This window comes from Lepisosteus oculatus, chromosome 7 (genome assembly GCF_040954835.1).
Source record: "Lepisosteus oculatus isolate fLepOcu1 chromosome 7, fLepOcu1.hap2, whole genome shotgun sequence".
Classification (NCBI taxonomy): domain Eukaryota; kingdom Metazoa; phylum Chordata; class Actinopteri; order Semionotiformes; family Lepisosteidae; genus Lepisosteus; species Lepisosteus oculatus.
Window position 1 is genome coordinate 25635476 of NC_090702.1, and position 15243 is coordinate 25650718.

The 15243-nt window shown below is 38.3% G+C and overlaps 1 protein-coding gene across 1 annotated transcript in view; it reads left to right on the forward strand.

Moving 5' to 3' along the window:
- The first annotated feature begins 3658 nt into the window (after positions 1-3658).
- Positions 3659-15243, forward strand: part of large1 (LARGE xylosyl- and glucuronyltransferase 1) — a 94292-nt gene continuing 82707 nt past the window's right edge. Inside the window, exon 1 of the mRNA XM_006633491.3 lies at positions 3659-5126. The gene's annotated coding sequence lies outside the window, so the exon portion shown is untranslated. The remainder of the gene's footprint in view (positions 5127-15243) is intronic.

Consider the following 15243-nt stretch of genomic DNA (forward strand, 5'->3'; position numbering starts at 1 on the left):
TGTAAATACAATGACAGTCTATTTAATTATACAGATACAGTAAATATTAGCTATTAGGCTATGCATCCAGGCTCATAAAGGCCCATACTCATACAGGTTATGAGTAATATTTAGATAGTATTCTATTTTAGTAATCTCTCCAATATCTCTCCTAAATGTTGTTTGAAGAGGTTTCTTAGAGCTGTGTTTAGAACTATGAGGTAATTCTGCTTCTTAGGAGAAGATTCTTGGACAAATTTACAGTTATGAACTGTATACAATTCAGTCATGATGAAGCCTTGGGATATTTTTTACGTTGAAAAAGGTTTTCAACTATAGTTTAATACCTTTCCAAAGTACACCCAGTCCAAAGTAACACATTTTGTGGCCCAGCAGTCTGAAATCAAGACATTTTGAATCAGATTTTTTTTTACCTTTATTTACACATTGTAGCACACAACCTCCAAATTAAAATAAAAAAAAACAACAACTACTCAGTCATTCTGAAAAGTAAATACAAATGAAAACCTAGAAAAATGTGTTAGGTCTCAAACCGTGCTACTTTGGAAAGGATGTGTAGCCTTTCTTTAGGGGCTATAAACAGTATGTATGCAGACTGACCATGACTAAAAAGAACACAAACATGCTTGTTTTAATAAACTATATAACTATTTTCAGGACTATTTTCCTGGTGTAGTGACATGCCATAGTCTCACCCCTAAAGTGTTAATCCACCATCCATTGTGCCTTAATGCTCCAATAAGTCACCCCATTTTTTCCTTTAAAGTTCTTCCTCCCTCTTCTGTAAAGTATGTGGATTCACAAGCTATTATATTTTATGAGGATAAATTATCCTGACAAATGCAAATTATACCATTTATAATGAAACTCAGTTAGGGATATTTAAATAAACCTGGAAACATTCCAGAGTGGCCTTGCATGATTTGGCATTGTTCATCTTTTTAAAATTGAGAGTACACAGGCATTTAAGATGACAAGGGTACAGAAGTCTTTCTTTAAACCCTTTAAAGTCTTCACAAGAAAAGTGAAGAACAGATCAAGTAATGAAGTTTTCCTTGTCAGCCAGTTTGGATTTTGAAATGGTACCGGTTACAAATATGTAAAATAATGGAATATAATAGAATAATATACTGGGTATATTTTTATTAAAATGGGGGTAGATTTTATTAACATTTTGAATGTACTACTAAGAGAATTTCCCATGCTGTGGGCATTATTATTTCTTTAATAATGACAATACTTCATAACAGAACATATTAGAATGTAGCAATTTAAAGCAATGTTTTGCTGCAGTATGTTGCAATTAAAATCATATTTAATAAGCAGTTTAAGACACATAACAGTGCATGTGTCTTAATTCTTAGGAAATCTATTACCAGCTGCTCCTGAGGCTCTTTAATGAGCCTGCTTGGAGCCTCTGTTCAGTTGCAAATCCTGATTTTACATTTCTGCTACCATATATACAGTATAGTGGCTTTGTTGCAACTAAGTTGTTTTTTATTTCTATTCACTAGCCCTTTTTTACTCTTCCTCTCTGTTCTGATGTATAAATCACTTATCATTGTATTTGTCACTTATCATGCATCATTGTTATTTCACTTATCATTGTAAATGGCTTTAAAAGCAGTGCTAAGTAAAGAACACTCTCAACCTACTTAGTAAGTAGGCAGAGAGAACTTTTGCTAAATAAAAAAAACACAAAACTTGAGCGTATAGTAAAAATGTCCCTTTGGCATTTTCTCTGCATATGCTGATTAGATGTACAGTAGGTGACCCTTTTTCACCTAGTGCTATCTGGATATTTTTACGACAAGTTTAATTGAAAAGACTATGCAAAAGTAGATCAGCACATTTTAAATGGAAATGTTCCTGAAAGTGCATCTTCACATTAATGTAGTTTATGAAAGGAGAGATACACATTAACAGAGGTTCTGTGATAATAATAATAATAATAATAATAATAATAATAATAATAATAATAATAATAATGATAATAATAATGATAATAATAATAATAATAAAAATAATAATAATAAATGCTTAAACTTATGTAGCACTTTTCTGGACACTCCAAGGGTGACTTTTATGTGCATGCTGACCTTTAAACCTGAAAGAGGGACACCGACTTTGGAAGTTTCAGGAGGCAAATTGTAATGTCTGCACAGAGTTTATAGATAAGGTGGCAACATCTCCTGTGATGATAGACAATTAACACTGAAAACAGACATTCTTCATTGTGTGAGGAGGTATTGAAGGCTGCCAAATATAAAGCAGACATGGTAGGACTACATAAGCACCAGCTCAGATAAGGACTGCAGATAATAGATAGGTGGTAGTGGATAGAAAAGGAACTTCACTAAATCTAGTTATAAGGTCTGTAAGACTGTTAATCATTTAACTGGCAAATCACATAAGGAGACACTGTATCCTCTAAGATAGACTTAAATGACTGAAAAATCCAACACGCTGTTCTGTCACCAGCTGAATTCCTAACTGAAGGTCTGGTAAGCCTCCCAACAACCTGTGCTGTATACAGAGCTGTCAGAATGGATGTGACCTCAAGACAATAGTCAAGGTCCTGACAACACAGTAAACTCTTGCGACGTGCTGCCCCTGTAGGCCTCAGTATGAGCAGGTGGTTACAGCACTTACTGTATGAAACCAAGCTGTTAGTTTAACAACGGAGCCCTGGGTTTTGGTGAATCATGTTATATTAGTACCGTTGTGTTAATATTACGTTTCTATTGGTACGTTTGCGATTCTAGTTGTAGAAAGGCCGTTTGCACTAAAACATGTACTGAACCTTAATTCTGAGCCGCGGTTTGTTAGTACTTCACAACACCCTTTTACACGGGTGTTCGCGATTACGACTCGGCGGGGGTGCTTTTGCCACTAGCAGAACCGCAGACCGGATCGAACTGCTTTTCGTATTAGACGAAAAGAAAACGAAATATATAATGTATACAATTTATGTATATGTATAAATGATAGGACTGCAATGTGCCCCTCATTAAAAAAAGTTCTTCAGGAATCATTAAGCTTTACTAACGGCATTAAGATGCATACAGTAGATGCATTTCAGAAACTTGTTTTCCAGTACTACTGTAAACTGCGGGGCAGTTGTTTACAAACTTTTCACTTTAACTACAGACGATGCACTTGTTTATACATAACCAAATGTATCTAAATCCATATTAAGATTAAATTGAAATGGCCTTTAAAGTAACTTTAAATTGTTTGAGTGCACCTTAAAAATCGTGAAAAAATCTCTTCACTTCTACGATGGTGTATGGATCGAGTCTGTTCAGCAGGAATGCCGTTTCAGATGTGTGTTGTGTGCTGCTAATAACGGACAAGGCTGAAATAACACACACAAATGAAGAGGTTTTCGTTCTCAAATGTGCACAGTCCTTATTAACAGAGAAAGGGTACTCGGGAAATTCGTAAAGGGGAAACGTGCTGTAGTTTATAAAATAGAATCGCTTGTACTGGAGCCAGAGCAAGGTATTGAGAATTAGTACGTCAATATCCTTTGCGCCGGTATACGGTTGTCATTCCCGGCTCCAATCCGTTTCCTCCACACTGCCGTGTTTTAATGTCGACTCGGTTTGCAAGAGAACGGAGGGGAGTCTGCGATTGGACGTTTCCTGCCTGTCAGGAGTGAGGGAGGCTGGGAAGAAGGGATAACGTCTGCATACAAGCCCCCCCCAGAAAGTGGTACACAGTCCTGCTGCTGAGGCTAACGGCTTGTCGGTGAAACGTCGCTGATTGTGGGAGGTACTGAGTGGTTCTGGAAAAAAAAAAGAAACTGAAAAAAGGATTGTGAATCGTTATCAGAAGGCCTCCTCACCGGATTCTTGAGTTCCGGATGTCTTCTTACTTGTTACTTTTCTGTTTTTAGCCATCCGGTTATAACAACAGAAAGACCCAGTGCTATAAAAAACGGACAAGCGAGATATAAGGAAAAGATCCAAGTGCGGTTTCCCTTTCACAGATCTGGACCATAACTGTCCCTTTTCTCCGTAAACGCAGGGCCGTTGCGTGTGAATTAAATGAACTGACCGCCTTTTGTCTGCAGAAAGCTGGGACTAAAAACTAACAGCACATCTACGAGAAGTGTTATCGCCGAAGCCCTCGTGTGGGGATCATTACGATCGTCGCCTAAAACGGGACTGAAACGATAAAGGACTTCCCACCAAGTAGCTAAGAAGCATGGGTGCTACTTTAATGAACGAAACGCCACAAGATCTCGACAAACCGTGAGTAGACCTAACGGAAGATTAGGCGTCTGTTGTTGCCCGGTATTGCCTAGTTGGTTTCTATTTGTGAGTCGGACCTCACCTGACGCAGGACTATATAGTTACTGTTGTACAATTTTTTGTCCTGGCGTGCTCGGGGGGCAGCCGACAAATAAAAAATGCCAATTGTCCCACCTGGAGCAAGGCATCACAAAACACCGGGAGGCACTGACTTCTTAAGTCGGAAACCTTTTCTGAAGTAACAACCTTTCCGCAAAAGGTTCAGTTCAGAATAAGCCGATTTTCACATGTCACAGATTTGCATGCAATTAATTCCTCACTTAACTGTGCCAAAGAAGACTGGGGGAGAAGCCCGATAATGAAATCGCAGAGAATACCTTCTGGAAGCATGGCAATGGAAAAGAGGATTTAATAAGGACCGTTAAGTTACTCTTAAGACCGGCACTCAAGAAGGTGGCAAGCTATTGATTACAGGAAGCTGGGGTTTGTATTTCAACCCCTGCTCTGCCAGTGACTCGGAAGCCGTAGAACAGAGAGAGGCAGTTATCCTCTCAAATTCCTAGGGCACGGCAACTGAGAAACTGTCGGCTGGTCATCGTCGAGAGGGGAAAATATACTTCATGTATTTCAAGCAGCAGGTGGAAGACGGAGCACTGTCCACCAAGTACATCCCCGAGCGTCCCTGCGCCTGACAGGCGGCATCTGGACGTGGGAGCTGTTCAAGCTGGTCGGGTCCTGACGCCGCCGAATGCGTTATTACTTTCCTGGATGATTGAAAATACAAGTGCTACATCATCCAGTCAGCGGAGGGCATACAGTGACAGGGCTGCGGCCCTTTCATCCCTTGTCCCAGAAACTAATCTTAAGGTAAGCTGTCAGCTTTACGCAATTTTGAAACTCGTCAAACTTCATCACAGACAAGCAGGCGGCTGGAGTCGTACAGTACCTTAAACGTATATGTACAGTATACACAGTCAAAATACTAAGTACCAAATGCCTTTTTGCTGTTAGTCATTTCTGCTTGAAATGTTCAGTCACAAAATTGTTCGGTTTCAGCGAAACTCGATCGCAAAGACTTCACGGTTTTCCAAAGAATGAAAAATATAAACGGAAACAGCGGTACGATTTTTTTCAGGAGCTCTTATATTTTCAGGGCGTTCATCCTTGCGAACAAATTCTGTGCACTTTTGCTTTTTGTCCACCTGAATGAACATTTCTAGGGTTTTCTTTCAAGTTATCAGAAGAGGTCGTTCCGATTTCATGTCATTTTTGGAAAACAGTCTTACTTTTTTATGAAAATTATAAGTCACTTCGATAAAACGGTATGCTAAAACTTTATGAAGATGCACTTGATGTTCGGGACTTTCAGCCTGGTAAAGCAAGAGCTTAAGGCACAAAATAGGTAAACGTAACAGAGTATAAAAACAAATTAACATTGTCTGGCCTTCTTTGATACAAGACACATTATGCGATAATCCTAGTGGTGATTAGACACTGTATATCTTGTCCTTAGTTCCAAATGTTTCCTTAGAAAAAGAAAATTCTTGATCAGTGTGAATCACTGTACTCTTGCTAATTATAGGTATTCAACTTTGAAATGAATAACCAGTGACAACAGGAAATTAATCACAATAATAATATAATCTAAATAAATATTAGAATAGGATATTGTGCTTGACCAGGGCTGGTTTGCAGGCTATGGAGCCCAGGATATATTGGTTTCTTTCTGGTTTCATACTCCAAGACGTCTAGAAGACAGAGCATCTTTGATAAAGGAATTTGTGCTAGGGTGCTACAGACGCAGTGCGAGTTTAAATGCTATAGTTGCAAATACAAGATTTTCAGCTTACTGAGCATTAGGTCAATCAATGCTTGGAATGATCTCCATTTATTTTTTGCAGTTATGTTTAACATTTGGTGACCCTATATGTTTTGCTGTCGGTGGGAGACGGAGGACTTTTTAAAAAACAATTGTCCTTGATCTATAATAATTGTATTGTAAGGGGAATCCTTTATCTTCAAAGCATGAGTATTTCAATACATCCACATTCCATGATACTCTTGATCTCATTAAGGGAAGTCTTAGATATTGAACACTACTTTACAACCGTCCTCTCAGCTATTTCTCTTCCTTGTGCGTGTTTGTTTCAGCCCACAGAGCTGTGTTTGCACAGAAATGAGCTCCGCACATTTTTTACATCCATTTTATTGGTTTACTTTTTAATTTATGTAGCAGACATATTTTTCAGGCTAACATACACTTGCTTTTCAATTTGCCATAGAAAACACTGCACTTTCATTGCATTTGTTGATAGAAAGACAACATGTTTTAAGCTAAAGGAAAGTATTTGAAACGAATAATAAATCTGTTGATATAAATATTTGCTTGCTAAAGGCTGAGGTTCAGTTGTTTTTCCAGTTGTGTTTCTTCGAAGACAAAGGCTCAGACTTTGAAGGAGCATATCCACAGTGTGGTTGAAATGAGCGATGAAGAAAGCATAAATAATAAGAAAATTAAGAAAAGCAGTAGGTAGTCAGAGTTAAGTAATTGGATGATTAGTTCATTTCACTAATTAAAGAACTCAGGTGGAATAAAAAAACAGAGGCCCTTTGAGGACTGAAGCCTAGGATCATACTAATACAACACACGAAGATGTTAGTAACTTATGCAAAACAAAACAGAAGACGAGCACGAATCTGTGTTTGAACTAATTACTTCGATAATAATGCATCCGATTTATCCCTCCTGGTATAAAGAAACACAGCCAATAATTACAACTGAGATCTCGCCAGTTTTTTGTTAGAGTGAATTGCTTCTCCAAGTCATGTACAGTGGATCCTGTGAAATACAAAGTGCCAGAAGTAATAATAATAATAATAATAATAATAATTGCTTACACTTATATAGTGCTTTTCTGGACACTCCACTCAAAGTGCTTTACAGGTAATGGGGAGTCCCCTCCATCACCACCAATGTGCAGCCCCATCTGGATGATAAGTAAGTAAGCAGTTCCATGCAGTTAGCTAACTCTATGAACACGGACAGAATGTTACAAAGGCTGTTTTGCTTACACTTTCAAAATGCTTCTTATGGCCTCCGTTGTTGTTAAGGTTTCTGTTTAGGAAAGGGACCCAGTTAATCTCGGTGCAGTTTAATCAGGGCCGGGCTGGACCTCTTGCCCGGGAGGTAATGCCCTTGCTGTGGAAGCCGTTGACCAGTGTGGTTGGCATTTCGATTTCAGGAGAGACCACTGTTCAGTCGTTGTATTGATGAATCACTCTTTCGTTTGCACGGTGGTTCAGAAGGTGGTTCGCATTACTCAGACGGAAACGCCAAGGCCCATCTCTATTGCATCCACTCATACTCCATGCTGGGTATTCTTGAAAAATGTCACAGCAGGCTGGAAAGGCCTTATACATTTTTTACTTCTTGGGGGGTAATCTAAAGCCTAAACCAGAAACCAAAAGCCAGACAATTTGCTTTTATTTGCTTTCTTATTGGGAATTGTATGTTTTCCCAACCTGGGGCAGAGAGGTGGCTGGAAGTTTGCCAGTTCAAATCCCGCAGCCGGCAGAGGAATCCTACTCCATTGGGGCCCTGAGCAAGGCCCTTAACCCCAGCTGCTCCAGGGGCGCTGTACAATGGCAGACCCTGCACTCTGACCCCAGGCTCTCTCCCTATCTGTGTGCCTATGTGTCTCATGGAGAGCAAGCTGGGGTATGTGAAAAGACAAATTCCTAATGCAAGAAATTGTAAAGGGTTAATAAAGTGATGATATTATTATATGGAATTGAATTAAGGCTATGGCCCTTGGCTGCAGCTCATGTCTTGCATGGGGAGAATGAGGACCTGGCGGTCTAGAAAAGGCTCCTCTGACCCACTCACCTGTCAGAGCAGCTCATCCCTGGACATGCAGCGTGTTCTCCAGTCACTTACAGATGGGCCAGCTCCAGCTGGAGGAACAGTGCATGTCTCACTGACATCATTGCAGTCTTCACTGCAGCTGCCCTGCAGATCCCAGCGGTCACTGTTGATCTTACAGCTGAGAGAAGCTGGTAAAGGTTTATTCCCACGCTGAAAGGAAAAGAAAAGACCCACAATGTTTCGGCTGCAGAGCCCTCTTCATGTGTGAAGCCTTCTTCACCCGAAGAAGGCTCCACCTTCAAAATATTACGTCTCTTTTCCTTTCAGCAGGGAATAAACCTATCCCTGTTCACAGATACCTGCTTGATCTAAGAGATACTGGCTGCTGACTGTGATCCATATATGCAATATCTTGTTTATCCATCCATCCATTTTCTAACCAATTTATGGTCACAGGGCACATGAGCCTGTCCTGGCAAGCAACAGGTGCAAAGTCAGATACACCTGGGACGGAACGCTGTCTGTCACAGGGTGCACACAGACACAAACACACATACCGTACACTCACGGTAGGGCCAATTTCCTATTTCCAATGTGTTTGAACTGTGGGAGGAAACCGGAGAATGTGTGAGAAAACCCACACGAACACAGGGAGAACTTATAGACCCACACAGACAGCATCCCAGGTCTGGAATTGAACCCAGTGCCCCATACTAACCACTGTGCTGCCCTGTGGTGTGTTTATTAACATGATAAAAGTTCTGACTGAATTGTATTTTCATTTTTAACACTACTAGTGATGGCAGTATAAGTACATATAAATATATGTTAAGAATATACCTAATATGAACTGTAAGGTCAATATTATTAGGTCTGTAATATACAGTTTATATACAAACTAAACACTCAAATTTGTGGTCTGCTCAGTTTATTTCTATACTAGGCTTATAGGTTTATTTAACCTTTGTAGCATAGATATTGATCATATGTGTATTTATATTTATTGCTGTTTTTAGTAGGGTAAACTATGGCACATATAAACTTTCAAAATATGCATTCAAATCAAGATGGTAGGGTATTTTGGATGTGCTTATGTTCTTCAAATTCTCAAATGCTGGGGGTCATTATGTCTTAAGCTGTACATTTTTCTGTGCATTTAAAATATTTGCTGTTTTTGTGTTCCCCAATTTGCAATTTCCTGTTTTCATACATCCTGATCATAAATCGACTAGAGAGCACTGCACGCACAGGCACTCTTGAGATATTATTAGCACACCTGATAAAAAGTGTTTTTCACTGCTGTATCTTTTTCATAAGCCTCACCATATCTATTCAAAATCACTGGCATTTTTACTCCCTCTCTGTGAAACAGCCTGCGTGCACTCAATATGATTCTTTCCAGAATCATTTTTATTTTCTTAATGGACACAAATTGATGTTGATTTGTACTTTCACTGTCTCCGTGCATCAGACCCGAAATTGTCACTTAAACTTTGCTGTGCAAGTTTCTCTGGTTTCCTTGCTAAAGCAAGAGAATGATTTAGTTGCCAGTATATTGCACTTACAGCTCAGTCAGCTTGTGCTGTCTTTAAAATGTTCCAAAATTGTTAATGCTAAAACTTCACAAGTAATGTTCAGGAATTTAATCTCAAGGTCTCTTTTGGTAATGGCAATTCAAATTTTGTAGATCCTACATTACAAAATCAGTATTTCTCTTAGAAATCAATAAACATATTAACCTATGTTGTAATGAGGCACCACAAGAAATGTATTTTATGGAGTCTAATTATCAGTTTAGTGAATTACAGTTAAGTAGATTTTACTGTTATTCAAACACAGTTCACAGGACAGGAATAACTCATCCAGTTAATACAGATGAAGTCATTTATGTTTATAGTACATGATTAAATGGGGAATATTTCAATTAAGATGATTTTGTTTAGGATCTGCAATGCAGTTAAGATGTATTACTCTGGGCCAGATTAGGCAGCATGTTTTGCGCTGTTATTGGCTGTTCAGTACAGGATAAATGGTGGGTGTCTTCATACTCAGAAGAAGTATTCTGGCAAACAGAAACCGTTGTCTCTGTTCCGACATTCCAAACTGGAAATATAATTAATAGACTATTTCAGAGCTATCACGAGAACATTTACCGTACAGTACAGACACCAAGCTAATATTTGCTCACACCCTAATTGATGGTCCTCTTTATTGATTGTCTGTTCTTGGTAAATGATATTACCTGCGGCTGTAGTTAATATCAGTAGTTAAGTGATTCCTTAAAAGAAATGTGGATTCAAAGTTATGAGTGAAGGTGTTTCTGGTGTTGGAAAGCTCATATAAACTGGGCACAGAATATGCGATGATCAACATTTTATTTTATAGAAGGATATTTCATAGTGTAGATTTAGTTACAAGCCGCTGCTTTTAAAGAACCAATTAGGTATATCTTTATACTGTATGATATACTGTCTGAAGGTATAAAGGATTTTAAAATGCCATGCATGATAAGAGTGCAGTGATATTTGGAAAACTTGAAGCTAGAACAAAGACAAGTTTCCTGAAATTTAAGAAGGGTGGATATTTACATTGATTTGTGGAGCACTGCTGTTAAAACCTTAATAAAGATTCCAAGTTGTCTTGGGTATGAGTAGGGCATGCGATTTTGCAGAACAGTGCAGTGTGTGTTGATGTGGCCTGTAAATGCACCTGCCTTATTGATCCATTATGCTGTAATTTAGGAGGTAGGCTATAGGAAGGCAATAAGACTGAATTGGTTGCAGCACTTCATTAATCTTTACTTTTCAAAGTCCTGCACCTACAAAACGCTTGTATAACTCAAGCACTTCATTTTGTAATTTATAAAGGAAATATATTAGTGTTTTATTAATAGATTGTTGTATTGATTAACAGTGTCTGGGGACTCTACTATATTATTATGGAAGTAGGTGTGGACCTTAAAATATAGGTAAACAAGGTAAGAGCTTAACTGAAACCCCCCAGACTTCAGTAAGTGTTTCAGCAGTGCTGGGGGTAAGAATTAAAGAACTAGGCAATGCAGAGAGGCTGGGTCAGTATGCTCACAGATGAAGCACTGAGAAGAGGCTGTAGCACTTAGCAGAAACATATTTTTATAAACTGAGGACTGTTTATAAAAACATGCGGGTAGAGGTAATGTCAGAAGGAGCACTTTTCCTTCTGCGTCCTACTGTTGAAGCTTTGGATAAGAAGACTGAAGTGGGGCCACTGTTTTCTATAGCAAGTCCTCGATGTTTGAATTCTCCGCTCAATGCAAAAACCACAAAACAAGTAACCCGTTCAATGGGTGTTGTCGACTTTTTAATTATTCCTTTCACAGGAAGGGATGAGCAGTACTCTGTCGCTGTCTCCTTGAGAATTACACATTTGAAATTAGAAGTGCCGTTTTTTTTTCTGGCATTAATGAAGATAAAGTACATTTTGACCTTCTTTCTGAAGAGCTAGTCCACTTTAACTGTTAGTCTAGGCAGTGTAACCTTTCAAAGCTAAAATGCGATACTGTATATTTAGTTCTGTGGAAGAAAACAATATGCACCTTCTCATCTGGCGTGTTATTTTAATTGGGAGACAATGATAATTTAATTGTGATCATTTTAGACAACAGCCATCTCTTTTAATGCAGATCAGCCAAGTAAGGAAACGGAACTGTATGTGTGTGTACAGGACGTGACCATCTTTGCTAATTAGGAAAGGGATACGGGCAAAGCTGCACAAAATAAAATGGACCTGATATTTGATTTGACAAATTTATAAAGCAGCTTATTTTTAATAATGTTTGCATGCCCATAGGAATGTGGTTACTCAGGTCTCCATTTTTATTGTTTATTCTATTTTGCTTCTGAACATTGTACACTCCTGAAGTACAGTTTGAACGATTTTATGTTCCCGTGCATTCATGCATTACTGTACATTATCTGTCACGAAGCAGGACTTGAACAATGCTGACTGTGCCCACTGGGAAGCGTGGTTTTGTACAGCTGGGGAGCAGTCGTCATACTTTCCATTGAATCACCAGTATTTTCAACTATACATTACATCTTCCACAAAAAATCCTAAGAGAGACGCGTGTGCCCTTCCAAATTCAGTTTCAGAACAAAGCGGTAATTTATTTTTGAGGATTTTTGAAGTGGTTGGTAGTCTCAAGGTCTTTTATGCTAGTGAATTGTTTTCATAAAGTTGAGCTAAGCTTGTTCCAGTTTTAGTTATTTTGGTAAAAAAAAAAAGAAAAGCAAAACTTCAAACACAATAATGAAACTTTACAATTCTGCTTTGGTCTCTATGATCTATATGAGCACTTTCTGAAGTGTGACCATTATCCTTTTAAATTCTTATAGTTTCTTTTTGTGCCCTCAGATTATTTTAAACAAAACATAGGCCTCTGTGACTGACAAGAAGAGATCCCCACTCTCTGAATCTTGTGTGCCAGTTACCCAGCCCTAGGAGAAAGTAAAAAGAAATGGAGCAAGAAAAGTATTGACATTACAGGACACAAATGTTAGTAATTACACCTGATGACTCAAAAATAGAACATTTGAGAACCACACGATGGGTGAGTTTGAGAACATGCGTCATGCTTATTGATTTTGCGTTCTGTTCTTCAGTCTTTAGTATTATGTTCAAATTTCCTCTAGTACTGGCAGAAGCCAGTTCCTGGATATCCATTTTACATGTCATTTATATTTCGAACAAACTATTTTACTTTTGAAAAATGACTGAGCACTTCCAAAAAGGACCATGTGATAGACAGTACTGTCTAAGGCTGCCAAACTATTTACAGGAACAGTAACAGCAGCCTACACAGTCAAATGGTATTTCTGTTTAACCAGCCAGATTACTGTTGGGTAGACTAATATAAAAATTAATGCCTGTTTTAATTAGATATTGATTTATCTGGCTGATGTTTTATCCAAAATGACTTTTTCTGTACAACTGTATATTTTAGTGTTGTTATACTCTTGCTTAAGGGTAACAGCAGTGTCCTACCTGGGATTTGAACCCACAACCTTCTAATTACAAATCCAGATTTCTTCGCAGTGCTGCCTGTGACAGAGGTTGGTGCAGAGTCATTTGTTACAGCAGTATATGTTCTGTCAGTAGAGAATCTTTATTTCTGCTATTACTGCTATCTTAGAATGGCTGTAACAAATTTCTTTGGAAACATTAGGTATCAGAAAGATTATCTTTTCAATAATGCACTGTTTGTAAAAATCTTTAAGTCACAAGTGTGTAAAATGGTTGCCACCTTTATGTGTTATAGTTTCCTCCAGAAACCTCCATTCATATGACCAATGAAACAAAAAATATAATTAAAAAGAATGAGTTATGGATTGGATATTGTGTCCTGCTGATATAAAATAAAAAGTCTTGCTGTTAGATTAATAAAATAGCACAGGGTCAAGACAAATCTTTTATAAATAAAAAAGGTCCAGAAAACATGAGGGTCACTTGTTCATTTATTCAATTCCTTGCAGTTAATATTTTGTAAATCCTCCTCTGGCAGGGATTACACACTTACAAGATGCTTCATGTAGTGTGCCATGAAGTTCTGGCTGTTCAGAGGAGTACTTTTTGACCATTCCTCTGGGCAGAATTGCTTTGGGTCTGTCAGACCCTTCAGTTTCCTTTGGTAAAGTGTCAGGTTGTGTTAAATTGGTTTTCAAGGTCTGGAGTTTGACGGCCAGTCGAGAACATTTATTTTGTGTGCAGTCAACCAATTATTATGCATGTTTATGTTGGATCATTGTTACACTGGAATGTCTGATTACCGCCAAACATGAGCTTCATGGCAGAGGGAACCACGTGTTTGGCTGGAGTGTTTTGGCACATGTTGGAGTTCATCATTCCCCACATTTTAACAAAGGCTCCAGGACCCTTGGATGCAAAGCAACCCCAGCGTATAATAGACCCCCCACCATATTTCCCTTTTAAATATTAAAATGAGCTTCATACTTTTTGTGCCAAACATATAGATTAACATAGATATGCATGTCCAAAAAGTTTTTAATCTGCCTGTAAGACATGGTTTCAAACTGATATCCAGAATGAGAATTTTAAGTCGCCTCTATTTGTGTTTCACCTTAGATGTTTCTTTCATGCAAGCCCTTTAACAGCACATTGATAGAGGCAATGTCAAATCGAAGTTTAGAACACTCTGTACCTAAAGGTAAGTTTGTATCTGAACTTTCCACGTTTCCACATTTGGATTTACAGTACTGTTGAAAACTGAACTACTTCTCTCACAGCCCTTGTAGGCAAGATACAGTTGAGTTCTCTTCCTGGGCCACCTTGGGACCAGTAGCCTAAATTCCTAATCATTTCCTAATCTTCTTTAGCAGTGAACTGAAGGAGTCGGCTTCTTACGGATTCTTTTATAGCCATACCCTGTTTTTGGAGATTGGTGAGCGTTTATGTGCAGTCTCTGCAGAGAGCTCTCTGACTTTAACCGTGATGATACAAGCTACTACTGCAATCTTCCATATGAGTTCCTGTACCTACAGAAGCCTTTATAGAGTGAATATTATTGTAGATTGATTTTTGTTGGACTTAATTATTTGGATACTGAGAGGTGTGAATAAATGTTATTTCTGACAATATGACTTTGCCCTGCGTAATGCTAGTAGAGTTACAATACATGTAAAATTATAACTTTTTTAAATATTGTTTGATGTGAGATTCAGTATCCAAAGCGTGACCCTTTCTGTTTTGTGATAATTTTTATTTCTCCTTTGCTGGAGCTATGAATAAATCTGGAGGGCACTGTATTTTAAGACATATAGGTACAGTCCAGGCTGTCCTATTAACTGTTCCTGTCTGCCTCATGCATTCCCAAAATCTAAGGTCCAACCTATTGAGAAAGCATGCTGTCTTTCTAATTCTATTTGTGTGGGGAATATTTATACAGGATAATGCTGAATATAAACAAACCACTCTGTATTTCACTTTTGTGTTAATGAGAGCAGAATATTTCCTGTTCAAGTCCTTATTATCAGTTTTAAATGTGGAAAAACTTTGTGGATGATACTATACGCTCTAAAGGAAACCGAGATATTTCTGAGATTCATGAGCTGTAGGTTCTGGCAT